This window comes from Elephantulus edwardii, unplaced genomic scaffold (assembly GCF_000299155.1).
Source record: "Elephantulus edwardii isolate Elephantulus edwardi_28Jun2011 unplaced genomic scaffold, EleEdw1.0 scaffold00098, whole genome shotgun sequence".
In the NCBI taxonomy this organism is placed as follows: domain Eukaryota; kingdom Metazoa; phylum Chordata; class Mammalia; order Macroscelidea; family Macroscelididae; genus Elephantulus; species Elephantulus edwardii.
This window is the reverse complement of record NW_006399848.1, coordinates 5,150,023-5,177,829: the sequence shown is the minus strand read 5'-3', so window position 1 is coordinate 5,177,829 and position 27,807 is coordinate 5,150,023. Positions and strand designations below refer to the sequence as shown.

Here is a 27,807-nt window from a genome sequence, read left to right as displayed (position 1 = left end):
TGGCATTTTCTCAAAAAGTTGCAAATAGAAATACCATTTGACCCAGCAATTCCACTACTGGGAATATACCCTAAAGAGACCATAAATGACATCCAAGCAGATATATGCACACCCATGTTTATTGCGGCTTTTTTCACAATAGCAAGGAGTTGGAAACAATCTAAGTGCCCATCAACAAACGAATGGATATAGGATAGTTTTAACACAAGGACAGTGAGTAAGCCTCGTAATGTTAGCAAAAGTAGGAATTATACCAAGTACAGCAGGGCCTGACCAAGGCTTGGCAAGAGAGTGTAGTTAGAAAGACATGGTCTCTGAGAATGATAACAGGCCAGGTCTGTACAACACAAAATGGTCTGTAGGGTATGTAACATGGCCAAAGCAATGTTTTCATGAAGTGCACACCTGATGGCAAGATACAGGGTGTCAAAATCCTATCTGAAACCAGTGTTAAAGGTGTGCTGTGAGAATAAGTGAAATGTTAATAACACGATGAAAATTTAATCCATAAAAAGAAAACTCAGCTTAGCTGCTAATCAAGGGCTCAAATCTCAATCTCCTCAAGAAAAGAACCAAGCTCCCAGCAGTCAAAACCTCAGATTCTGTAAAAACCCTGGCTGGCCTGAGAAGGCATTATTTTCCCTTTAGTGTTGTAAAGGTTCTACAACTCCAGGGATATACAACCAATAAGATACTGCACTAGGAGTTCTCTAACTAAGCAGATCTGGAATCCTTCAGGTGCTAACTGAAGTGCTGGCTGATCTTCAGGAGGAGAAGTCAGTCTGTTCCCGTACAGACTCAGAGCCATGGACAGCCTACGGAGCAATTCGACCCTCTCCTACATAGACCGCAATGAGGGTCTGTTGGTTCTGTTTGAAGTACAGCTCTTGGGAAGGTGCCTTACTGAAGTGAAGAAATAAAGTCCCGTGCAGCTGGAAGGCTGGCATTCTGAATGCACCTGGCAGCTCTGGTGGCAGAGTAAGTAAGTTATGTGTTGGGTTTCTATCCAAGAGGCTGACGATTCTGAGGGAGAAAAGTAGGCAATATCCGTTCTTTAAGGATTCACAGCCTACAAAACCCAATGAAGTGTGTCCCTGAGATGAAATTGACTTGGTGGCAGTGGGTTTGGTTTTGTCTTTTGGCTTTTGGTTTCATTTCCAATGGCTCCTTGGAAGAGAGACCCAAAGATCTGCTTTCATAAAGATTAGAACCAATAAAACCCTATCTGGTAGGTTTGGCTCTGTCACGTTACTATGAGTCAGAATCAGCTTCATGGTACCACACAACAACTCCTGGAAGGTATCAAAAGGAAAAAAATTAAAACTCATTAAACATTTCTTTCCAGAAGTGGCTAGTGGGTTCAGACTGTCAACATTTCAGTCAGCAACCCAACACTTAACCTACTGTTACTGTTGTTTGTTGGCTGTCGAGTTGGAACTGACCCATAGCTGTCTCTCCAGTGGGTTTTGTTTTCAGAGGCAGTACATTGCAAGGGAGGAGACTGTGCATCCTTCTCCCGTGAAGCAGCTGGTGGATTTGAACCACATGTCTTTGGGACTGCAGCACAGCTTCTTACCACTAGGCTATCAGAGCTTCCACAGAACAAAGATAGTACTTTGTATTCATTCTGTATTCCTCAATAGAGCACCCCCCTCAAAACTCTCTTTGCTCAAAGGGTCTAGTAAAGATCTAATTCATGGAAAATGAGGGCTTCCATTCGTTAGTTGAGAATTTATTCTTGAGTCATAGGTCAAAAGAAAACACCTCTGGTACCTTTGCACTAAGTCAATCATAGACGACAAAATAGAATCGGAACAGCCTGAAAACAATAGACATTAAAATATTAATGAGAAATAAGATTTTGTTTCCACTGTGTCTCCATTTTTTTCACACTTCTCATTCCATTTAGAAACTGAAGTGACAAAAATCACATAAGTGGGGGTGTCTCGTGGCACTTAAAAGTAGATATAAAGAAGAAATCATCACAGATGCCAACATAAACATCTGTTCTTTGATTTATTCCAATAAATTCAATAGAACCTAGAAGTTCAAACACGCTTAGAGATGCCATCACACATTAGGAATCTCATCTGAATCAATTATTTTGTTTCACTCATCAGTAACAAGGGTCTGTTCATTAACTGGCAGACTCAAAGCTCAGTAAAAATTGTTAGAAATTCAAAGAGTGTTAGAGGCTCCAAAAGTCACAGTTTGACCTCCAATTTTAGCTTAGAGCTATGTAAAAAGCAGGCAACCATCAACTGATCTCACAGCAGTGGCTTTGAAAGAGCACAACTTAATTCCGCTAAGGTTGGCGTACATTTCAATTGCATTCACTTGGGGTGGAAATTGGCCCTGTGAATGCTTATGCTGGGGACCCTCATTACTGAGTTATGAGTGTGATCTCTCCTTTTCACTTCTCATTCAATGAAGGCAGAGACTGGGACTAATGAAGGCCAAACGACGGCAGAGTCTGGTTTAAAAGACTCAGATGCAACCCACAGTGAGGATCCACTTTTTCACCAGGCAGTGGCTAAGTCAGGAGTCTTCCTGTATTCACCATAGGAATGTGAAGTGTAGATCCAATGCAAAAGGGTAGAATTAAAAAAAAAAATTGTAACACATAACCAGCCTCTTACATTCTTTTGTCCCTTATCTATATTTCCTGAGAGTCTGATGGTTTGGTTTTGTTCAGAATCATCTCTTGAAATCTCCCAACAGAGTCATTTAAAATTGTTTGAGTGCTTAAATTATATTATTAGTGCATTCACCTGCTAATTAATTAGAAGGTTGGAGGTTTGTGTTCACCCAAAAGCACCTTGCAAATCAGACAGTTTGAATGATCTAGCACTGCCCTGCCCCTCCCTAAAAAAGAGCCACTGAAGACCCTCTGGACCACTACAGACCACCTCTGGACCAGTTTTAGAATCACATCCATTAAGACTGTCACCACGAGTCACAATCAGCCTAGTGGTAACTGACTGGCATGATGAGCTGTGTGAAGACAGAAGGCTACACGCATGGAGACACTTTCAGTTACAGCGGTGTTAGCAGTTTGGCTCTAACAGCTTCCATACTGCAATGCTATGGGAAGCTATACCACCAGCATTTCAAATACCAGCAGAGGCACCCATACTGCACAAAGTTTAGCGAGCCTTCAGACTAAGAATAGGAAGAAAAGCCTGGCATTACCGATGTACTTCTGGAAATGGACCAAGCAAAACACAGTTTCTGAGAACATTGTCTAAGATGGTCTTTCTTTGAACACATCACCACAAGAGATCAACAGCAGGAGGAAACAGAGGGACACGGATGGAAAGGAAGATCCTCTGTGAGATGGGCTCACACAACAGCGCACATGGTTGACTCAAGCATGTTGGTGAACATAAATATGATGCAGCACTGGGTAATATTTCATTCTGTCAAATTTAAGGTCACCAAGAGAGTCAGAGTGAACAAAAGCAATCATCTATATGGTTTAACCAAGCCCAAATGCTCCCTGAAAAATACCGTTGGTACATTGCCCAATGTACATGAACACTTGCTACCAACATGGGTCAGAACTAAGTGATCTTGCAAAAGTTACCTAACAACCCCCTGGGTCTCAATTTTCCCATCTGTAAAATGGTACAGTTGGAACAAAGAGATCCTAAGAGCTTTTAAACTCCCAGTCACTTGTGACCTTTCACTAAAATTATATATATATATATATATATAGTTATTGGTCTTAGGTGCTAACCAGTGTGAATATATATATATATATAGTTATTGGTCTTAGGTGCTAACCAGTGTGATGGTTCACAGCAACCCTAAGAACACTAGATCTGTACTCTTGTCATATCTGGTGCCATCCTCAGAAGCTCGGACACACTTGAGCCAACTGCAGCAGTAACTGTGTCTATACATCTGGTTGAGGGTTTCTCTTTCTCCAAATCACAACCTTTCCAAACATGATGTCCTTTTCCAAGGAATAGTCTCTCCTAGCAACATGCCCAAAGAATGTAAGACAAAGCTTTATCATCTCCTCCTAGGAGCACTATGGCTGCACCTTCTCCAAAACGTGTTTGTTCTTTGGGAATTCCTTAGGATATTCAGTACTCTTCTCCAAAAGCACAGTTCAAAGGCATCAATTCTTCTGTCACCCTTATTCACTGTCCAGCTCTTAGCAGTACAGCAAGACCACGGCCTTTGAAATCATAGCGTTGAATCAACATAGCATTGAAAAGACCAGGGCCTGAATCTGGCACACATCAGTCCTCAAAATAACTTCACTGTCCCTCCATAATTTGGCAAGGTCCCTGACTGCAGCCTTTCCCAATGAAATATGTCTCCTGCTCTCTGACTGCTGGTAGCAAGTATACTAATTGTGACTATAAGTAACATGAAGTAATTGACAGTTTCAGTCTTATCTATCATAATGTTGACTATCTGTTCAATGGTGAGAATTTTTGTTTTCTTAAGGTTCAGATGCAATCCATATTGAAGGCTGCAGTGTTTGATCTTCTGCAGCAGGCACTTAAATAATTCCTCACTTTTAGCAAACAAAATTGGGTCATCTGCATAATAAAGGTTATTGATCAATCTCCTCTAATCCTGATTCCACATTCTTCTTCATAGACTCTAGTTTCTCAAATAATTTGGCCAGCACACCAGATTGAATAGGTATGGAGAAAGGATATGACCCTGATCATATCTTTCTTAAATTATTCAGTGTTCCCTTGCTCTGTCTGCACAACAGTCTCTTGATCTGGGATACGATAAAGTGTTTAACCTCTAGCACAGTTAAGTTTTTTTGAATTCCAATTCTTCTCATTATTACCCATAATTTGTTATGATCGATAACAGTCAAATGACTCTGCATAGTCAATAAAGCATGAGTAGACATTCTCTGGATATTCTCTGCTTTGAGCCAGTATTCATTTGACATCAGCAATGATATCGCTAGTGCCTCTTCTAAATCCAGTTTGAATTTCTGTCGGGGGTGGGGGTGTTGGGCGGGTGGGGGTGTGGGTGTGTGTGTATGTGTGTAACTCTAATGTTCTATTATAAAATCTAGGCAGCACTTTACAGCTGGCAAATTATTTTAAGTAGATCCACCTGATGCTAAAGCCAAACACAATAAACTCATTTCTTTGTGCCTCATTTCAGGCACAAAGATCCCTGAGGATCGTACCATTGAGACAGAAGGCAGACTGGTACACACCATGAACCCTTCTCTGTCTTCACGGATCTTCCTTCAATCTGAAAGTCTGACACTTTCTCAGTGATGGAGCCTGGACATCTGGGCTGAGGAATCACTTGGGTGCTGCACTGCCTGACATCGCAGGATGTTTGGCAAGCTTGGTCCTGCCTACAAACGCCAGTCAGGCCCCTCCTCCCGAAGTCACTGTCACAGCCCAAACTACCCTGTTAAGAATATTATTTTTACACTATACCTCATAATTTGTCACAAAAATATCTGCTGTCTGATTATTTTAGCCACTGTGAAATTTCTCTATGTGTGTTTGTGATTTTTTTTTTTATATGCTGATTTCCTTTTCTGGGATAGAAGGAGGTGACTGTTTTTCTTTTGTTTCTCATGTGTTAATTATGTTTCCACAGCCAGACTGTAAACATCCTGGGAACAGAAACCACATCTTCCACCTTTTTCCAGTGCCCTGAAAGCACATGAGTCTGGGATTGCAAAGGGTTTTCTGTTAATATTTACTCAATGATTGATTGTTTGCCTTATTATAAGCCTTCCCCTTTAACTAAAAAATAGGCCATTTAAAAAAAAAAGTAGTCCTAACGAGGCACCTTCTGAGTCAAGACTTTTTTTCAGTGAAAAGGTTTTCACCAGCTGTTCCCACTCAGAATCCAGTGATATTGTGGTTTAGTCTAAAAACTCTTTTCTATTGACTGGCTTCTTGGGAATCTGACCTAATTTTATTAAATCCTGAACCCATCAGCTAATGGATACAGTGAATGGAGAATGCTTGAGGACTTCACATTTCTTTATATTCTGTTTCCGTGACTATACAGTTTTGCATACACTACCTGATCACTGTTTTCTTTTTAATTCTGTTATTAATCATTTAGGTGTTCCTCTTAGCAGCTTTAGCTTTAGTTTATGTTTTAAAGTAACTTCGTTTAGCTGCTTTCCATTTTATTCTGATTGTACCACTGAGATTAAATACATAAGAGATATCTAGACCACTGTTTGTTGAACTCTAAGTTCTTTATTTTGTTCAAATACTAGCAATGGTAAATTTTACCACAAGATCAAATTGCCTTGATGGCACATGGTTAAACACTTGGCTGCTCAAAGGTTAGTGGTTCAAACCCACCAGCCACTCTGCAAGAAAAATTCTTGGTGACCTATTTCATATAGATTATTCATAGACATCAAGTCAGAACCAACTTACAGGTGATCCTTTACTGGGTTTCCTTTAGTGGGAGGAGACTGCCCATCTTTTTCCTTCAAAGTCACTGGTGGATTAAAACCATCAGACATGCAGCATCTATATTAGCAGTGCAGTTACCTATGGCTGCGTCACCAGAACTCTCTCCATAAATATTTTTGTTGTTGTTGCTGTTGTTTTCAATGAAGTTGGAATTGATTCACGCCCGACCCACTGGTGGGTTTTCAGAGGTAATAAATTGCATGGGATGAAACTGCCCATCCTTCTCCTGTTGAACTACTTGTGGATTCACACTGCATGCCTTTGGGACCAGGCCATCAGAACCCCTCTATATAAAGATTACAACCTAGAAAATCCTGTGGGCGAGATCCACTCTATCCTACAGCAGCTCACTATATGAGCCAGAATCCACTGGTGTGGGCAGAGGGAAGAAGCAATATATTGTGATTGAGGACGGTAACGTTTCATTGCAGATGGTCATCTTCAAACGAGGAAATCCAAGTTCAGTTCCTGTGAGTACACCTCATGGGCTGCCACCATGTGACTTATCAGGGAACAGGTTCTGGCAACAGCATTGCTTCCAGCATAAGACAGACTAGGAAGAAAGGTGGAACAACACATCTCCAAATGTTAACCTGTGACAACCTGCAGATCCCAATACTACTACTCACCCCAGGGATGGTGCAGAACCAAGCAGCATGTTGTTCCACTGCGGTTTTTCTACGTTTTTGTTTTCTTTTCCCTGTTTGGTATTTTTTAATTAATTTCTTTATCTGCGTGAGGGTTTGTTTCCAAATCATATTGGGTTTTCGTGCAATCATTTGTAGATATTTGCCTTGCAACATTAATTGCCATGTTTAATTCATTCACTACAATAGCTAACCAACTCCCCCATTATGCATGTCTTTCTTTTCACTCAACTAATTATTTTATTAATTTTTACTCCCTTCTACCTCCCTTCCCATAGATCTTATTCCTCCATATATCATTCTGTGTATAAAGCCCCCCTAAACTTTTATGTGATAGTAGTCTTATTTGTTGTTGTTATGTGCCATCAAGTTGCTTGCGACTCATAGCAACCCTATGTACAACAGCCCTAAACTCTGCTCTGTCCTGTGCCAATTGCACCGTCTCCGACACATCCATCCTGATTACCCCAACCACTGAATCAATCCACCTCATAGGGGGCCTTCCCCTTCTAAACTGTCCCTCCACACTACCAAGCATGATGTCCCTCTCCAAGGACCTGTCCCTCCTTGCAACATGTCCAAAGTATGTTAGATGGAGCCTTAGAATCCTTGCCTCCAAGGAGCAGCCCAGTTTGACCCTTTCCAGGATGAATCTGTTTGTTTTCCTAGCAGTCCAGGGTACATTCAATACTCTTCTCCAGAACCACAGCTCAAAGGCATCAATTCTTCTTCTATCCTCCTTAGTCACTGTCCAACTCACTGATGCATAACAAGTGATTGCGAAGACCAAGGCCTGTATCAGACACACCTTAGTCTCCAGAGAGACACCATTGCTCTTCAGTACCTTGGAGAGGTCCCTCACAGCAGACTTTCCCATGGCAATACGTCTTCTAATTTCCTGGGTAGTCTTATACCACACTTAAGTTAAACATGACCTCAGAGAACAAATGGTGGAGATGGTGTGCAGCAGTTGGACTCTCATATACTGCTGGTGGGAATGTAAATGGTGCAATCACTATGGAAAGCAATTTGATGCTTCTTTTAAGGGTTGGAAATAAAAATAACATTTGATCCAGCAGGTACAGAACCCAAAGAAATAATAGCCATGATACACATTAACATGCATGCCTCCCTGTTTAACACAACATTATGTAGAATTGCAAAGAGCCATAAACCTCCCAAGTGCCATTAACAGATTAATAGATTAAAAAGTTATGGAATATATGCACACAATGTAGTATTATGCATCACTAAAAATATGGCCAAGTACTTGAACTGCACAACATGGATGAATCTAAAAAAAATTATGCTGAATGGCATAAGTCAATCACAAAAAGACAATGACTGTTCTGTTTTGCATGGGGTCATCATGCATACGGCTAACAATAGCTAATAGCAGCAGCAGAAAGAATAGAACCATTATATACATTATTAACTGTGGATAAGGTAGACTTCTGAATGTTCTCCCTGGAGATAAGAATTTCGTTTGTGGCATACTTTCCAAGTTGCTGCTCGTGGTCCACAAGACTGATATCTCAGCCCCTTTGTAGGTCTGATGATTCAGAATCTATATTTTAACAAGACTCCCTGGTAACTGGTGTGCATTCAAGTTTGAGACACCCTGCTCTAAACTGCAAATGATAGACTCTACTATCATGGTAAAATAAGGAACTGAGATTGTTAAAGTGCTTGTGCTTCATGGAAAAATGTGTTCTGTCATGAGTGTAATATGAATGATAGCCAGATCAGTATTCCTTGAGTATCATTTTCTGCTCAGACTACACAAAAGCTCATGATAATTTCAGATAATTCTTAGGCATAACTCTTAGTGTTGGTGTAAAATTTCTCAATAATTTATACATATTCACAATTTTTTAAGTATTGGGATTAGAGAAGAGTACAGAATAGGAAAAAAGAATATCCATGGATTATAACAGTACATTTAGTATTGTTCTCAATAGAAATGTACATGAATTTGCTTGTTTCCAGTCCAAAACTATTCTTTTACTATTGCTCCCAACATCTATACAAACTTATGCCAAAAAGACTTGAACCTACAACCTTGCTTTGCTCTTTATTTACCAGTTTTGCTGGTGAGTTTGAAAGAAAATTTATAATGGAGTGGCTTCAGGTTCTAGAAACTGACTTTAAAAAAGGAATTACATTTGTGAAGAGTACCATGTTTACCAAAACTGGTACTACTGGGGGAAAGAAAAGCATTTTCTTCCAAAGCTTAACTGAACATACCCCAACCCCAGACTGAGTAAAGGGCCTGAAGTCCTAGTCCTGTTCAGAAGGACAGGGTGACTCTGTGGAAGTTCAGGTGAGACATCTTTCAGTGGCTTCTCATACAAAAACTTTCTAAATATCCCCAAAAGGTCAAGGAGAGAAGTAAGAAGATATGCTAATTTCATGACTCTCACTTGACATGCATAATTGTATGCTGGTTAAAATTCCATCTGGTAAAAAAAAGCCAAGGGTGTAGTAGCATTTATAACACTTGATCAAATGAGTAGACAGTACTGGAGAGGGAAAACTTAGAACTGGCATATATGTTTTTCACCTCCCCTTCACTCTCCTCATAGCTAGAGGTTCAGAAATAGGACACCAGAAATGTGAATACACACACAGAGTAAGGGAGTGCCCTTATACAGAGATTCCACAAAGCAAAAAGGCTATTCCAACCTACCAAATTCTCAAAGCTACAGTGGGGAAATGGAACACCCATTCTCAACAAGAAGAATTAAGCTGCATAAAGTGTTTAATACTGCATGGCTTATTAGTTTCTTCATCAAGGCACTATTCCCTTAAAGTTCTTATTCTAGAAAAGGAAAAAAAGTCCATTGCTGCAAATAGGAATCCCATCCTCCATCCCTGCCCCCACCTTCCAGTGAAGTATGCAGTTTAAATACAGCTTTTTAAAAACTTCCATTCCATTTGGAGTCCTCAGAACCTGCGTATGTTTTTAGAGGACCTCATCTACGTAACAGATAATCTAGCAAGGGGAAATGAGTAATAATAGCTACCCAGCTCCTGTCCTCAAGCAGATTCCGACTCCTGGAAACCCTCCATCTGTGTCCCAGCCTGTAAATCTTAAGAGAGTGACAGCCTCATCTTCTCTGGTAGATTCGAACTCCTGACCTTCCAGTCAGCAGTGCAGCACTCAATTTACTATGCCACCTCAAGTTCTTTAATAGTACCTACAGTGAGGTAAGACCAACTCAAAGACATACAACAGCAACAGTCATTTAAGGAGCATGGATAACCAAGAACCAATGAATAGGTAAGGCTACCTCAGATTCAAGGATGTCTACAGTCAGTAACACAATGCAAGGTATTTCTGGCTGTACACATGTGCTTTTCAAGCATCCTAAGGACTAAAGAGACTACTATTTATCTCAGAGGCTAGGCAAACAATGGTCTCAGGTGTCTCTGAATGTGGCTTTGTTTGTCTTCTGGGCCTGACTGTAACACCCTACTGTGTTTGTACTTTACCAGGCTCAGCTTTCCCTTCATGTTTCTGCCTTTCAAACATCTGTAGCTTGCTATTCTGTCCCTCATGTGAGATAAAGCATACAGAGGTGCAATAACATTAAAAAGGAAACTGAAAGGGAGACACCACTGGAGGTAGTGACTGATCCATTAGGATTTGAATTCTTTTTCCCCTGGTAACCATATGAACAGCATTTAAAAATAATGATTATAAATATTTTCAAATTCCTTCCCTGAAGGAGATATAAAATTGTGTACTACCTTCCTATTCTGAAACAGATGGTTTTAGAAACAAAAACAACTTACATCTTCCCACCTGTAATAATCACCTTTTAAGTAATATTTAAATGCTTTATTAATGCTTAGGTGATAGTGATTCATGTCAAGAGAGATGGTATGAAGTTTAAAACTTAATTATTTTCCTCTGATAAAATAAATCCAGATGCAAACTTCACCAAAAAAAAAATCTGAAAAATATAGGCCATCACTCAATACAGGACTGACTTTTGAAGCTCTTACATGAGAATCATATATGGGTCACTAACCACACAGAGCTTATGAAGAGAAATGTGGGGAACAATGAGCCTTTGGAGAGAAAATAAAAGTATCTTTCAGTGCAGCTTTAACAATTGGTCCATCTACTGTAAAGAGCTAGATTTTCTGCAATAATAAATGTGACAGCAATCCATTAATAATACGTTCTTGCTGATCTCATGAAGGGTGGTTTTGTAAACCTTCCCCGCACTGAGAGAAGTCCACAATGAATCCTCTTTTTGATAGCCAAGGTGAATAGAGCACAGCAGTAGGATGCACATATCCTGCTGCTTGTCTGACACCTGAAAACAAACCCCAGTGCTGCCAGAAGCATTTCACTGTCAACTTCTGTATTTTTAGCAAGATCTCATTCAGCTGAGGAATAAGCCACTGAGGCAAGCATGTGACAATTGCACAGGAAAATAAGTCTACAGAACACACACCTTTCTAAAGCCTGCCAGATGATAAACAAGAGAGCATTTGACCACATCCTCCTCCTAACCATTCAAATCCAGTAATACTAAAGAATCAACATATAAGTTCGATAATCAACCCAATCAGAAGAGGGGATCTCAGTCAAGATATAATGAAATTTAACAGAAGAGATAAAGATTACAATTCTTGCAAGATGAGAATTACTCCTTATTGAAGTCTTATTATGTAACAATTGTTATAAAAATGCTTTGTAAGTGTGTTCACACATAACATCTAAACACTCCCATGAGGTAAGTGGTAGTATTATACCCATTATAAAGAGGATTACATTTAAGTGCTTCTTAGTCAAGCCACCTACCCAAACTCATGCAGGCAGAAAGCCAGAAGAACTAGAATTTGATTCCAAGGATTGGACTCCAAAACCTGAACTCCCGACCACCAAGCTTTCTTCCTTTTACCTGCCCTGTGTGATGTATATATCTACCCCAGGAAAAACAAGCAAAAGGCAGACCTGACGTGCAATGCTTCTTTCTACACCTTCTTCAAAAGATGCAAAAGCAAAGCACTTTTAAAACTTAACCTATTATCACTTTGGGGTTAGAGTTTCCTGGACCATCCTCCCCTCTTCCTGCCCCCATAAACCAAATTTAACATGCATTTGATTCAGAATCAGGCACAGATGAATGGTCAGACTGGAACAGAAAAGTAGTAGGGATGGAAGCAGGGTAAGACTTATCACAGAAGATCAAGACAATCAGCAAGACAAGATGCATCAAGTACCACAATCTTCTCACTCTATGTACTGTGGCCTAGACAACATGTTAAATGTGGATATAAACTGCTGTCTGACCCAGTGTAAGAACCATTAGCTCAATGACCAGAAAATGGTCAACTCTAGAGTTGTTGGGTATGGGTTTTTTTCCTTGTTGTGTATCAAATAGGATTTAACTGGCACAGGAGGATACTGCCCCTCCTTCTTCAGCGGAGCATCTGACAGATTCAAACCATGTGCCTTAGGGATTTCAGAGCAGCTTCTTGCCACTAGGCTACCAGCACTCCCTTGTGCCAGAGTCTTTAATTCACTTTCTGAAAAAGATTCTCTGTTAGAAAACCTATCTCAAGTTAAGAGGAGATGTTGCTATTATTATTGTTGTTTTTAGGCTTTGGTGAGTTGAACTACAATTCACAGCAACCCTACAACCAACAGATGTGACCCTTGCCCTGTCCTGCACTACTGTCACAATCTCAGCATCTTCGGGTGCACTGCTGGGTGGAAGAAATCTGTATAAATCAAAGTTGTATTGAGAAATCTACGCTTAACCAATCCAATGGAAAACTGCTTAATATAGTGTGATGGTTAATTTAGCTAAGTCATGATTCTCAGTATTGTGTCATTTTTCCTCCATTCTGTGATATAAATTATGGAAGTTTCCTTGGAAGTGTAGCTTGTGTCCGATATACATGGATGTTCTGATATGGAATGTATGTTCATGCTCTCACACGTTCGTATTCTCCCCCACCCATACCCAACCCTGCATCTGACTTGTCATCCTCTGGCCTCTGGGTCTTGTAGCCTAAACCAGAAGGCTGATGGGTGATTTTGAAATTTGAGAGCTCTAGAGATCTAGTCCCCAGAGTTCCACTCCCAAACATCTCTGGTAGTATGAATCCACCTGCTGCCAAGGAAGAATGATAGCCAATTACCTCCTGTGTGACTTATAGCCGCAGATATCCAATGGAAGGTCAGTTATGAGTTTGGTCCAGACTTGAAGGCAAATGAGCTCTTTGAATTTACGTGACAATCACATGAAAGAGGAGAAGAAGCCTCCAGCCTGACACATGACCTACTGATTGGGATTTTCCAACCTCCAAAAACAAAGTGAGTTGTTTTCTTGAAACAAAAGCTTCTCTACACATACATTCTTACTTTACTGGGTTTGCTCCTCTAAAGAATCCAGTCTGAGACATATAGTATCAGGCTTTTACTTGATCAGACTCCTCTCTATCCAGCTCTGGGGTCACTGAGAGTATCACTGATGAAATAAGAGAGCCCTGAGGGTGGGGCTGGGAAGAAAGAACACCAGGAAACTGGATGAGTCTCACTCTCCCTTAAGCTAAATGTCATCTTCCCCCATCCCAGCCTACCCCTCATAGCTACGGAGTAAGAACTAACTAACAGCTGATCCTCCACTGGGTTTCTAAGGGTATAACTTGCATGGGAGGATGCTGCCCATCTCTCTCCCTTCTATCAGCTGTTGGATTCGAACTATTAGACAGGTGTGGGTTTTGTTTGGCAGCACAGCTCCTAACAGACTTCAACACCAGAGCTCCCTGGCTAAAATGCTATGCTTATGAGCAAACATGTAACACAATTTATTCAATAAGCTACCAGTTCTAAGAGTCTCTGATTCTGTAAGAGCATCTCAAAATTATCAGGTCAAGTAAGAGACTGAAAACAAAGAGCATGAAATTCAAATGTTATTAGCGACAAAAGCCACAGTTGAACTTCCCACTGAGTACTTCAACTGTTGCACTCGCTCGCTCTCTCTCTCTCAGCAAAGAGTAAATGTGCTTAACCAATAAAAATCTCATTCACCCAATTACCAGAATAGGTTCTACATAAAATAATCCAACTACCTTTCACTCAGTGCATTTCTATGCCTTATTCCTTCCCCCCAGGCTCTTCTTTTATCTCTGAATTCTTTATTATGGTGTCCAAGTAGTAATTTTATTTACTAACATGATATAATAAAAAGGATGGAAGAAACCTGCTGTTTTCCCCATATAAAAATCAAAGTACATAATATTTGTTTCATGATCACAACGAGTGGGAGAGTGAAATGTGTCCCTAAATTCCTCCCTGGAATATTTTCTAAAGGAATAGACTTTAAGTTCCGTGAGGGCAGGGACCAAGTCTGTATTTCATGTCTGGATTTCTGGTTACTCTTGCACAAGACCCTCCAAAAGAGTTTACTCAATAAGTAAATGTCTACTAGAAAACAAAGAAAGGATTCTCTTAAGTAGGAAATACAATACCTGGGGGGTGGGGGCAAACTTCCTGACTATGGGAAAGTATAATAGAATACAGTGTGGGGTAAAATCCCAACATTACTATTTCTAAATCCCTTCAAGCAAGAGATATAATGATTATGCCTATACTTTCTTAACAGCATGTTTTAGAGTGTCTTACACATAGTATGTTGTTGTGTGCCATAAAGTCAGACCCTGTTCATAGCTGACCATATGGTTTTCAGAGGCAGTAAATCACAAGAGAGGTCATCCATCTTTCTCCCATGGAGCATCTGGTGTATTCAAACTGCATACCTTTGAGACTGTAGCACACCTTCTTACCACTAGGCCAACAGACCTCCTTACACATATACACATAGTAGAACTGATTTTAATATATATTTGTAAAATGAAACAAAATTGCATGATTAAAACTCAAAGTCATATTGCTACTCTACTATTCATTTATGCATAAATTAGTTGTTTCATGCAAACTTTTGATTTCTTCTGTTACAAGATGAAATAAAGAGACCTTACAGCTTATGCAAAATGAAGGTAGAACTATAAATAGCTAGAACACATCACTCTCTAAAGAAAAAAAGACCACTCTCAAAAAAAAAGAAAGAAACAGAAAATTATGTAAATAGAAAATTTAAAAGTTTGTTTTTAAAAAGAGTAACGGAGTCTGAAAAAGAATAGGTTACTGGCTATCTTTATTGTCAACAGAATATTAAATGGTCAAAATAAAACAAAATTTGAACTCTCTCTGGAGGGAAAAAAAATCAGAATAGTCATTCCCCAAAATCAGAGTCCAACATTTAAAAATAAATAGTTGAGTGTATATTAGAGCACATTTATAGCTCCGACTTTAAAAAAAACAAAACCAAAAAACCTTTTAACTATGGAAAAACCCTAGTATTAACATGTTATCAATTTCTCTCTAAAGTAGCCTATGAGGTACTCAGGTGTCATTTCACATGTCAGGAAAATGATATAGGACCAGCTTGTGGCCAGCATGCTCCCTCAACTCACCGAGGATTTCACTAATCACAAATTTTACACAAATTACTGATTTATGTAAAGAATATTCATTTAAAAAATAAAAAGAGCAAATGCTGACATGGTCAACAATCAGCATCCATTTAACAAGCAGACTGGGTACTGGTCTCACAGAACAACACTAAACATGTTCTTCAACTTCAAACCTCACCAGTCCTATGTGCCAATTAACACAGAGGACAGAAATGCAACCTCTGTTGAAGTAAAGACTTATTGTTTCTATCTCTAGGTTTTTATCTTTTTCACAAGCCTCACTTGCAATTAATCAGTCTGCTGCCCCAGTCCTTCAAGCACACAGGGGTTCTCCATTAGCATCCAAAATGTTAAGTATCCAGTACTAGAGCCAGCACTTCTAGTAAGCTGCATGAAGGATTACCACTCCCATGCATGAAAGCATAACCCCTACAGGTGTAATGATACAAAATAGCAGCACACTGACCTCTGCTAGGCAGCATACACTTAAAGCAGGTGCATTTCTGTGCTCCAGAAGGTAAAGGGGGTGGAATGAGCACTGAAGAAGCCCCCAAAACCTTAATATTTCAGAGATCCAAACCAGCTGGCTTCACAGACATCAGTTTACCCACATGAAAAAAGTGGTCTCTGTCCTTCACTTGCTTGACTCAAAGGGCATTCAACCAAGCTTAACCAGGCAAAACAATCTATAAGATCTCTTTAAGCTATAATAAATAAGACTCATTTCAGAACAAATAAGACTCAGCTACAGCAAAGAAGCACAGTCATTAAACCTTTTCCTCATCATATTACTGCTACTGGTGTTTACAAACTACAGGCAATAGCCTTGGGAGCCTCAGGAGACTCTCCCTGGGGTAACCTCCCATCAGATCCCTAATTCAAATGCCCCTTTATCAATCTGTTTTGCTTTTGGCAGTTAAATAGAAACGGGAGAGTAAAATGACATGCATAAAATGAATCCTTTTTCAAGTTGTAAATGAGTGAGTCAGGATCCAGACTTGCCGAGATGCTCCAAATTAAAACCCCTGCTATAATTTCAAGCATGCTCCGTCTTACCGTTTTGCTGTTGTCCCTCTCAGGCTCGATTCACCTGGAACTCTTTAAACATGTCTCTTGCAATGTGTTTGCACCAGGCCAGGCTCATACAGCAACTGAATTCACATCTTTCTGCACTAGCAAGCTGAAATGGTACGGCTGTACTACAACCAAGAAAGGGGGAAGCACAAGCAAAAAAAAAAGAAAAGAAAACCTCCAGAAATCCCCCAAGAGAAGCTAATCTCAGAGGAATACGACCAAAAATGGCTCAGAAGAACACAAAGGACATGCTAGCGCTTGTGAGAAAGAGCTTCACAGTTTGATTCTTCCCCCCCTTACAAAAATCTATTTTTTTTTCCTCCAAACATGATGGACTTGCCTGTGGAGTTCCCAGGAAGGCAGAGTACCCAGGCTCTGCAGCAGCATTGCAGCCAAAGTAACCGTGTATGTGCTGCCCAGGCAATTCACAACACACTGTCTCTTCGGAAAGATATTGATTTGCAATGCAGGGCCACTTCAAAAGAACACAGAATGGGAGCCCAACAGCTAATGGTGATTACAGAGGAGGGAAAACATTTAATCAAGACGATGTACCTCATCATGCTCAATTCAATTTTTTTAAAAGCACTAGAGGAAACCAGTTAAGTGTCGGCAGTGACAACCCCATTTAAGCACTAATCTGAGGTCCTTCTAGAGACCAAGTTTAGGCTACTATCAGTCATGCTGTCAAAGACATTAAAATGGTTTACTCTGTCCATGAGCATCTATTTATCATTTGCAAACGAGGCATAATTGGAAATCTAAAATCATCATGCAGCAAAATGTAAGGGAAAAAATGCACAGGTGCAGCACTTATAGAAGCAGAGATCCTTTACATGGTTACGAGCACACAGGATCCTTCGCACTCAGGGCACCTTTGAAAAGAAAATACCACAACCAAAGCTCACAATCCTTTGGGCAAATTGTGCCAAGTCATGCCACATGGTGCTGGGTGGCAGAGAAAGAATGCCAAACTGATACTCTCCTAGCGACCCCTACAGGTAAGTAGGTGATTTACAATTCTGACTTGTTTTAAAAAGATCTCTCTGCCCTCAGAAGACTAAATTATTCCAAAAAGGCAGAAATTAAGAAACAAGACAACTATTGAGAAACATACTTATCAATAAATAAAAAAGGGGGGCAGGTTTAAAATCTGACCTCCTAAATATTTGTTTCTTTAGAAGAGGAAGGAACCAGAATGTCAGTACTGAGTAGGAAATATTCCCGTACTCTTTATTTTATTTTAAATTTATTTTCGTTAAAGTTTACAGAGACTCTGGATTTCCACTCATTCATTGTTGCACTTTTCTCCCTGCCCAACCCTCTCCCCTATTAGCTTTTCTTTTTAAAAAGTAAAAGAAAAAATTATTTCACTGTTATTCAATCCCTCCTCCCCAAGTACACTCGACTCTGCAACCTTCATTCTGGATTCCTGTCATAATAATAATATTTAATCATGTATCCCTTTTAAACAGTCCTCTCCCTCTTCCATTTCAATGCAGTATACATTATTTATCCCATCTTTCTCAGTCTCCCCTATGAATCACTTCTACGTTTCCCCAACCACCAACTTGCAAACTAACGTCTCCATTTTTAATGACACTGTGAAAATGCTCAATTTTATTTTCCTTCACAACACAAAAGCTCATTCAAAGTTGCACAGAAAGTTCCTTCAAACACAAATATTAGGTATTCTCAATGTCACCAAAGCCAAGTGAGTTATCTCCTTACTATCTTGAAACCTCGAATTATATGAACACATTTCGGCAGGACAGAATCCACTACAACAAATCTTGAAAAAATCTGACGTTTTGTTTGTGACTGCTCATCCTTCCAGCCCACGAAGACTGTCCTTCTTCAGAACTGACAGAACCTACAGTTTGAATCATTTATGAATTAATCAGTTGCCTCCTCATACAACTCTCTTGTGTTGTAGATGTGCTCTCCATTTTAATGTCCTTGAGAGACAGGCTGTTATCACCTGAATCATCTTTTTAATTCCCTCACAGTATGTAATATGGTAGTCATTTGGAAAATATTAGAAGACTTGAAAACCAACCAACTGAAGTGGCTAGTAGATTCAAACTCTGGACCATTTGGCCACAATATACTGTCTTTCTTGGGAAAGCTCAGCAAAGGCTCATAAAAAGGGACCATAAAGCTGGAATCATGCACTGCCCAAAATTAGAATAGCCTCTGAGGAACAATATGACAAGAAGAAAGGCTCAGAGGCCTGAAACTGGAAGTTAGTAGAGGAAACAATCTTATATACAGAGTGATGTTAACTGTGAAGACAGAAGGTAAAAAGAATCTCATCAGCCACTGCAAGAAGTCAAAAAGTCTACCCTGCTAGAAGCTGTCATTTAATCCTATAGGAAGGCACCACAGGACACAAAATAGAAGTGGGTTTTCCATTTTAAAGTAGGGTAGTGGTGTAGAAAGACATAAAGCTTGGGATAAATAGAGGTTCATCATAAAAAGAAGAATCTGCATTGAAACAGATAAGGGAAAAACTGTGTAAAAGGAATATATGATTAGGTATTATGTGCATGACAACAGTCCAGAGTAAGAGCTGCATAGTATAGTGGAGGGGGGTGGGGAACTGTATAACAATGAAAGAATTTTTTTCAAAGAGAAAAGTGAACTGGGGGGGCAGGGTGGGAAGGAAGGAAAATGAGCAATAATTAATGAATGGAAATCCAAGTTTTCTATAAAGATTCACTGAAATCTCAATTTAAAAAAGGGGGGGGATAAGACGTCTCTCACCAAGGTTAAGTGGCACAATGGCTTCAACAATGGGCTCAAATAATGATAGCAGGGAGCGTGAAGATGGTGCAGGCCTCGGTAGTGCTCTGTTCTGCTTTACATACGGTCAAAACTAGTCAGAACAACATAGTGTATCTACGAACAAAAATGATGTGGAAAACTGATTAAAGTGGCAAGATGCTTGGGAAACTATGCCTATTTTACAGACAAGCAATGATGTCACTTTGAACTAAGGCAATGAAAGTGGGAGTACAAAGGAATTGAAAAGCTGCTATTTAACAAGTCAGTCTGACTTAACTTGTTAAATGACACGACTTGAAGTCTAGTGAAAGGAAGGAAAATTCAATCTCAACACTAAATTCTTAGGAGCTCTGGACTGCACCTCTCTGGTGATTTGAATCCACTTGTGGCTCTGCAGGAAAAAGATGGGCAACCTCCACCCATATGACTTACAGTCTATGAAGGCCACTGGAGGGTCACCTAAGAGTTAATTCCAACTTGATGGCAACAAGTAAGCAAGTGAGTGAGGTTAAACATAAGGCAATAAATCAAAAGGAGGGCTACAGGAAGAGTTTGGGGAGAAGGAGAAATTATCATTTTTAACATACTAAGTTTCCGGTATCTCTGAAGCATTCAATTAGCTTTAGTACAGTTCAAGTCTCATCTCCTCACAGTCCTTCCCTGGCATCTATTTTCTGTTATTGCTTCTTCCTCCTCATCCCACTCCCCTTTCCCCTACCTCCCCACATCCCCATCCCTCACCTTCCTTACCACTCAACCCTATTATATTTCACTGTGGGTTCCCCAAATCTCATTTCCTTTGTTTATTTGTTTTACTAACCAACAAGGGCTTCTATTTATTTGCTAATAGCCATTTCCACACTCCAACAACAGCACTCAGTATTTGTTGAATAAATAAACACTGGCCCTCAGGCCTGGTTTTAATTGGTTTTGGTCAAACATTCTTCTATTCTTCTAAGTGGTATAGCCCTAGTCTGTCCATTTGCTGTTGTTGTTGTTGTTCTTATGTGCCATTGAGTCACTTGTTACTCAAAGCGACCCTATTATGTACAACAGCCCAAAACCCTGCTCTATACTGTACCAATCTCACTGCCTCTGACACACCCATCTCCATTACCCCAGTCATTGACTCAATCTGCCTCATAGAGGGTCTTCCCTTTTGCACCGTCCCTCCACCCTCCCAAGCATGGTGTCCCTCTCCAAGGACCTGTCCCTCCTTCAACATGTCCAAAGTATGTGAGACAAGCCCCAGAATCCTTGCCTCCAAGGAGTAGCCTGATTTAACCCTCTCTAGGATGAATCTGTTTGTTTTCCTAGCAGTCCATGGTACCCTCAATACTCTTCTCCAGCACCACAGCTCAAAGGCATCAATTCTCCTTCTGATCTCCCTAGTCATTGTCCAACTCTCTGATGCATAACAAGTGATTGCAAAGACCATGGCCTGTATCAGGTGCACCTTAGTCTCCAGAGAGACACCGTTGCTCTTGAGTACTTTAGAGAGGTCCCTTCTCAGCAGACCTTCCCATCGCGATACGTTTTTTGATTTCTTGGCTGCTGGTACCAAGAGTGTTGACCGTGGAGCCAAGCAGACTAAAGTTGTTAACAATCTCAATCTCTTCAACATCCATCCTGATGCTGCCAATTGGTCAAGTGGTGAGAATCTTTGCCTCCTTGACATTGAGTCTGAATCATACTGAAGGCTGCAGTCCTTGACTCTCTGCAGCAAGTGTTTCAGGTCCGCCTCAGTTTCAGCAAGCAGGGTTGTGTCATCTGCATAACGCAGATTGTTAATAGGTCTTCCACCAATCCTAATGCCACACTTCTCCTCATAGATCCCAGCCTCTCAGATAATCTGTTCTGCATACAGGTTGAAAGTTATGGAGATAGGACACATCCCTGGCGTATGCCCTTCCCAATTTTGAACTATGCAGTATTTCCCTGCTCTGTTCTGACCACTGCCTCTTGGTCCAAGTATAGGTTTCGCATTAGCACGATTAAATGTTTCGCATTAGCACAATTAAATGTTCTGGGATTCCCTCTCTTCTCAGAGTCAGCCACAGTTTGTTATGATCCACACAGTCAAATGCCTTTACATAATCAATAAGCACAGGTATACATTCTTCTGGTATTCCCTGCTTTCAGCTAAGATCCATCTAACATCAGCTACAATATACCTAGTACCACGACCCCTTCTAAACCCAGCCTGGACTTCTGGCAGCTCTCTGCTGATGTGCTGTTCCAGTCGTTTTTGCATAATCTTCTGTAGAATCTTGCTTGCATGTGAAATCAATGAGATTGTTCTATAGTTTCCACACTCTGCTGGGTCACCCTTCTTTGGAATGGGAACAAATATAGATCTCTTCCAGTCAGTTGGCCAAGTGATTGTTCTCCAGATTTCTTGGCCCAACTTGGTGAGCACATCCAGGGTAGCATCTGTTAACTGAAATATGTCAGTTGGTGTGCCATCTATTCCTGGGGCCTTATTTTTTGCTATTTCCTTCAAAGCAGCTTGAACTTCATCCTTCATCACCATAGGCTCTTGTTCATATGTTATTTCATTAAATTCTTCGGTGTCTGCCAATTACTTTTGAAACAGTGACCATCTGCTTTAGAGAGTTAACTTGTGGTTGCTGTGATGCTAAACACTGTGACAGTGATGTGTCAAATGTGATAATGGTTACCAATGGTGGACAGTGTTTGGTGGAGCTCCCCAATTAAAACATGCCTGGAAGCAGGAGTGGCATCTACTTCCAAAATAACTTGCCTCTGGAAACTTGCCTCCGGAAACTTGCCTCCGGAAACTCTATGAACTTGAAGAAACAATAAAGGTTACAGAAGTGTTCACTTATTTTGTTCATAGGGTCATTATGGGTTGCCTATGACTTGAAGGCACTTAACAACAACAACAGGATTTGTTGCTAGTGATAATAGTTTAAATAACTTCTGAGAAGTGGTATAAGGTGAACACAGACGAGAACTTAAGGAATATGTGGAAAGAGATAAGAGTTAGCAAATGCAGTTAGCTGAAGAGTTGGTGATTTCAATCTACCAGCTGGTTTCCCAAGAGAAAATGAGGCAGTGTGCTCCCATTAAGACCTACAGCCTTGGAAACTGAGCAGAGGGCTGCTATGAGTCAGAATTGCCTCAAAAGCTTCAGGCTTGGTTTTCTGGTGTACACAATGTAAAACTAATCAAATAGATGTCTGCTTATAGAACTTCTTGCCTTTTTGCACTGAAATGCATTTTTTTTCCAAAAAGGCAGAGGTAAATTATATTGGCTGGAAGGTAGAGCTACAGAAAAAGGACAAAAAACCTTTTGGAAAAAAAATGCATCTCAGTGCAAAAATGCAAAAAGTGCTATAATCAGACATCTCTTTGATTAGTTTTACAAATAGTCAAAAGCAACTTGATGTGTCATTATGCTTAGAGACAAATTTTTTTAAAAAATTCTAAAACATGTTATGCACTTTGCCTTCATACATTAAAATGATTTTAAGAAAACAATCCAATCTTTAATTGAGGGTGAGATCAATTATAAACTTTATGGAAGTCAACCTTAGGGAGCTCTGATGGCATAAATGGTAAGGAGTTGCACTGTCAGCCCAAAGGCACATGGTTCTAATACACCAGTTGTTCTAGAGGAGAAGGATGAGCAAACTCTTTCTATGCAGTTTACTGCCTCTGATATCCAGCTAAAGGGTCAGCAATAAGTTGGTTCCCACTCAACAGTACTTAACAACAATAGGACCTGCCAGTGTGTACTAAGAACCATTAGCTCCCAGTGTCAACAACCCCAATCTCTTGTTTCTCTGCTTCTTTTTTATTATTCTTCCTCTGGTATCAAAATGTGCCTCCTCCTTTTAGCATCACCACTTCAGAGGCATACCAGAAACTTCTTCAGAATTTCTCTAATTAAGCAATTTGATTATTAGGCTTATTAGGAAAATGTATTAAATGACTGGTTCGAGCCAATCTTCTGAGCCTTGGGAAAAATATGTAGGCATTGCCTCTAAGGCTTTGCAATACTTATAACTGATTCAGAAACACTTGTTTCATGTCAAGCTACCTGGAGCTATCTTAGGCATGAGAAGATGCCAGGTGGCTGACCTTCCTGTAAGCAGGATCTTACAAACAGGTAGAGTCAAAGAAAAAAGGAAATATCTAGAGAAAGAATGATGGAATAAAATCTTAGCTTAGAAACCTTTACACAGACACATAAAACTTTTGGAAAATTAGTACATGGGTAGAAATAAAGGCTACTTTGTGCATAAGAAACTGAACATAATAATCTCAACAACTTTATTATTTTTATTAAATCATTAGTCTAAAGGTGAAAATTTAAAAATAATTTTCTTTTGAAAAGAGTAAAGGTAAGAATTTCCAAGAAGATGCTCACTTACAAAGATTATAATTCCATATAATACAAACTTTTTAAATGTAAATTACTACACTGAAATACAGCTGTCATACAGGCTCTTTTACTAAACATAAATCCTAATTTTTAAGTCCTAAAAGTTTTATGACTTATATCTTCCCTATTATTGATGCTTTACATTATCCGAAATATAAAAAGTTAGGGTGGTGTGGTGCATGGGAAGTTGCTCTGCTAACACAAAACCAAATCCAATCCACAAGTGGCTCTGAAGGAGAAAGATGAGCAATTTTCTCCCATGTAATTTTTTGTTGTTGTTTAACCAGGGTCTTGCTGCAGCCTTCCTCCAGCCTTGCTGCTTCTCCCATGCAATTCTACAGCCTCTAAAAAGCTACTGGAGGATCAGCTATAAGTTAATTCTGAATTGACAGGAATGAGTTTGACTTTAAGGTTTTTGATGCATGATTGATACTCATATGTGTGAAGACAGGGTCACTAAGAATCAGAGGCAACTTGATTACACATATCAGCAAAATATGAAGAAATGTTATCACTTTAACATACTTTTTCAAAATGTTGCATTTCTAAAAGAATTATATACTTGAGTTTAACTTTGAGTTAAAAACAGTTTCTAAAAGAATTGGATATTTGAGAGTCAATTCTTTTGGTTAGCAGTGCAACTCCTTATGCAATCTGCCACCAGAGATTGAGAGTCAACTCTTTTTTTTCTTCTTTTTTTCCCTATTATTAATTTTAATGAAAGTTTACAGAAACTTTGGATTTCCATTCATTCATTGTTGCACTTTTCTCCCCTCCCAACCCTTCCCCCCTCCCAGTTTGCTCTTCTTTTTGAAACGTAAAAGAAAAATTCTTTCATTGTTATACAATCCCTCCCCCCAAGTCCACTCCACTCTGCAGCCTTTGTTCTGGTCTTCTGTCATGACAAAAATACCAAATCATATATCCCTTTTAAACAGTTCTCTCCTTCATCTGTTTCAATGCAGTATACATTATTTATTCCCTCTTGTCTTAAATTCTCCCCAACCCCAATGTCAGTCCCGTTTTTCAACAGTGGCACTATGCAGTATTTGTCCTTTTGTGACTGAGATATTTCACTCAGCATAATGTCCTCCAGCGTCATCAACTTTGTATAATATTCTATGAGTTCCTTGTTTTTCAATGCAGTTGTAGTATTTCATTGTGTGAATATACCCCAGTTTCTCTATCCATTCATTTGTTGATGGGCACTTGGGTTGTTTCCAACTCTGTGCTATTGTGAACAAAGCAGCAATAAACGTGAGTGTTCAAACAGTCAACTCTTAATTCTTTGGCTTCAAGGCAGAACCAAGTCATTAGTTATAGCTGATTCTCTGGTGAGTTTTGAGAGTCTATATAGCACCTCTGGCAATATGGAAAATTACCCATCTTTCTCCCTCAGTACAGCTAGTAGTTTCAAACTGTCTGCATCTAGGTAGGCAGTGCAACTACTTGTCCACTAGGTCACCAGGACTCGCTAAAACAAGGTTTATATATGTTGGTCATAGAGTCACTGTGGGTTGTATTTGACTCGATGGCATCTAACAACAACAACAATACCATCAAGTCAAAACCAACTCATACCTGACCCTCAAGTGGGTTTTCAGAGGCTGTAAATCACACAGATAACCATCTTTCTCCTGTGGAGCAGCTGGTCATTTTTCCGCGTTGGTACCACAACTCCTGACTAACAAGTCATTAGAGCTATATGTCATTCATGGTATTTCCTGAAATTTTTCATTTTTTTCTCTTAGTATTATAAAACTTTGAGAGTTTTATGAATTTGAAAGAATATGTGGTTCTCAAAAAATTTGGCATTTTCTTCCTAGCCAATAGAATCTAAGAGTATACCACAAACACACACAAAAAATAATTAATTCATCATTACCAAGTGGGATTCATAACAGGTATGCAAGGATGGCTCAACATTCAAAAAAATCAATGTAATTCATCATATTAACAAAGCAAAAGTTATAAAAAAATAAGAAGAACCACATTTTCCTAGCAACTGGTGCGTAAAGGGCCTTTGGCAAAATCCAACACACCTTCCTGATTAAAACACTCAGAAAAGCAGAAATTAATAAAAGGGAATTTTCTCAACATAGTCAAAAGCATATACATGAAACCAAGAGTCAATATTCTCAATGGAAAAAGACTAAAAGCATTCTCCTTGCAAAAAGGGAACAGAAAATATGCCCCCTGTCACCACTCCTATTCAATACTGTACTGGAAGCACCTGCTAGGGCAATACTATAAGAAAAGGAAATGAGAGGCATCCAGATCATCAAAGAGATAGTGAAAGCATCATTATATGCTGATGATATGATAGTGTGCACAGAAAACCACCACAACAACAACAATTAAAAAAAACAACTATTTGAACAAGTGAACCAATTTAATAGTGGCAGGATACAAGACCAACATACAAAGTCAGTGTTATTTCTCTACGGTAACAAAGAAAACACAGGGAAGAAAATAAGAAAGCAATATAATTTACAGTAGGCAACCATAAAATGAAATACTTAGGAATACATCTCACTAGAGACACAAAAGACCTTTACAAAGAAAACTACAAACTACTTCTGTGACAAACAATTAAAGACCTAAATAAACGCAAAATTGTTCCCTATCCATGCATAGACTCAATATAGTGAAAATGACAATCCTACCTAAAGCAACATTTACATATTTAACACAATCCCAATACAGATACCAAACTCCTTTCTCAAAACAATTGAAAAGGCAATTGGCATGTTTATTTGGAGAAGAAAGAGAGCTCACATAAGCAAAGCACTTCTAAAAAACAAGAATGAAATGGGAAGCATAGTTCTCAAAACCAATTACACAGCTGTAATAACCACAACAGAACAGAACTGGTAATGACAGGCACACAGACAAATGAAACCGAATCAGGAATCCAGAAATTAACCTATATATCTGTGGTCAAGTGATATTTGACAAGGAAACAAACATATCAAAGGGGGATATGGCAACGTCTTCAACAAGCAGTGCTGGCAAAACTTGACACTGTGTGGAAAGCTGAAGCAGGATCCATACCTCTCACGATATACAAAATCAACTCAAGATGGAACAGAGATCTAGGAGTCAAGCCCAAACCCATAAAGAACATTAGAGACAAAGTGGGACCAAGCTTAGAAGGCCTAAACCACGGTATTAAAAAAAAAAAAAAAGACTGACAAATACAGCTAGAAATACAACCAGGAGAGGATAAAATTGATGAATGGGACCTTCTAAAGATTAAAACTCTGCACATCAAAAACTTTTTCCAACAGGATGAAAAGAAAACCTACATCTGGGGAAAACCATTTGGCAATACCATCTCAGACAAGGGTCTTATAACAAAAGTTTACAGAATCCTTCAAGGCTTCCACAAAAAAAAAAAAAAAAAAAAAAAAGACTGATAACACAATTACAAAATGGGCTAAGACATGGAGACTTTTCAGAGAGGAAGACATTTTCGTGGTCAATAGACACATGAAGAAATGCTCAAAATCACTGGCCAGAAGGGAAATACAAACCACAATGAGATATCATATCATCTCACCCAAGAAGCAGTGGCAAAGTTTAACAGAACAGCAAGGAATAAATATTGGAGTGAATGCAAAGAAAAAGGAATTCTCATATATTGTTGACAGGATTGTAAAATGGTACAACTACTCTGGAAGGCAGTTTGGCATTTCCTCAAAAAGCCAAACATAGAAATTCCATATGATCCAGCTGTTCCACTACTTGGAATGTACTCCAAGAAAATAAGAACTGAGGCACAAGATTTGTACACCAACGTTCATAGCAGTGTTAATTCACCATTGCAAGAACATGGAAACATTCCAAATGTCCAACTACAATCAAATAGATTAAAAGATTGTGGTACTATGCACACCCATGTTTATTGCGGCTTTATTCACAATAGCAAGGAGTTGGAAAC

At 39.4% G+C, this 27,807-nt stretch overlaps 1 protein-coding gene across 3 annotated transcripts in view; it reads right to left on the bottom strand.

Moving 5' to 3' along the window:
• CDK14 (cyclin-dependent kinase 14) overlaps window positions 1–27,807 on the bottom strand; it is a 691,509-nt gene that overhangs the window by 512,258 nt on the left and 151,444 nt on the right. The window contains exon 1 of one of the 3 annotated variants that reach the window (XM_006891460.1): window positions 17,007–17,177. The exons of the other annotated variants lie outside the window; for them this stretch is intronic. The gene's annotated coding sequence lies outside the window, so the exon portion shown is untranslated. Of the gene's footprint in view, window positions 1–17,006; window positions 17,178–27,807 lie in introns of those variants that run through there. 3 annotated transcript variants of the gene reach the window in all.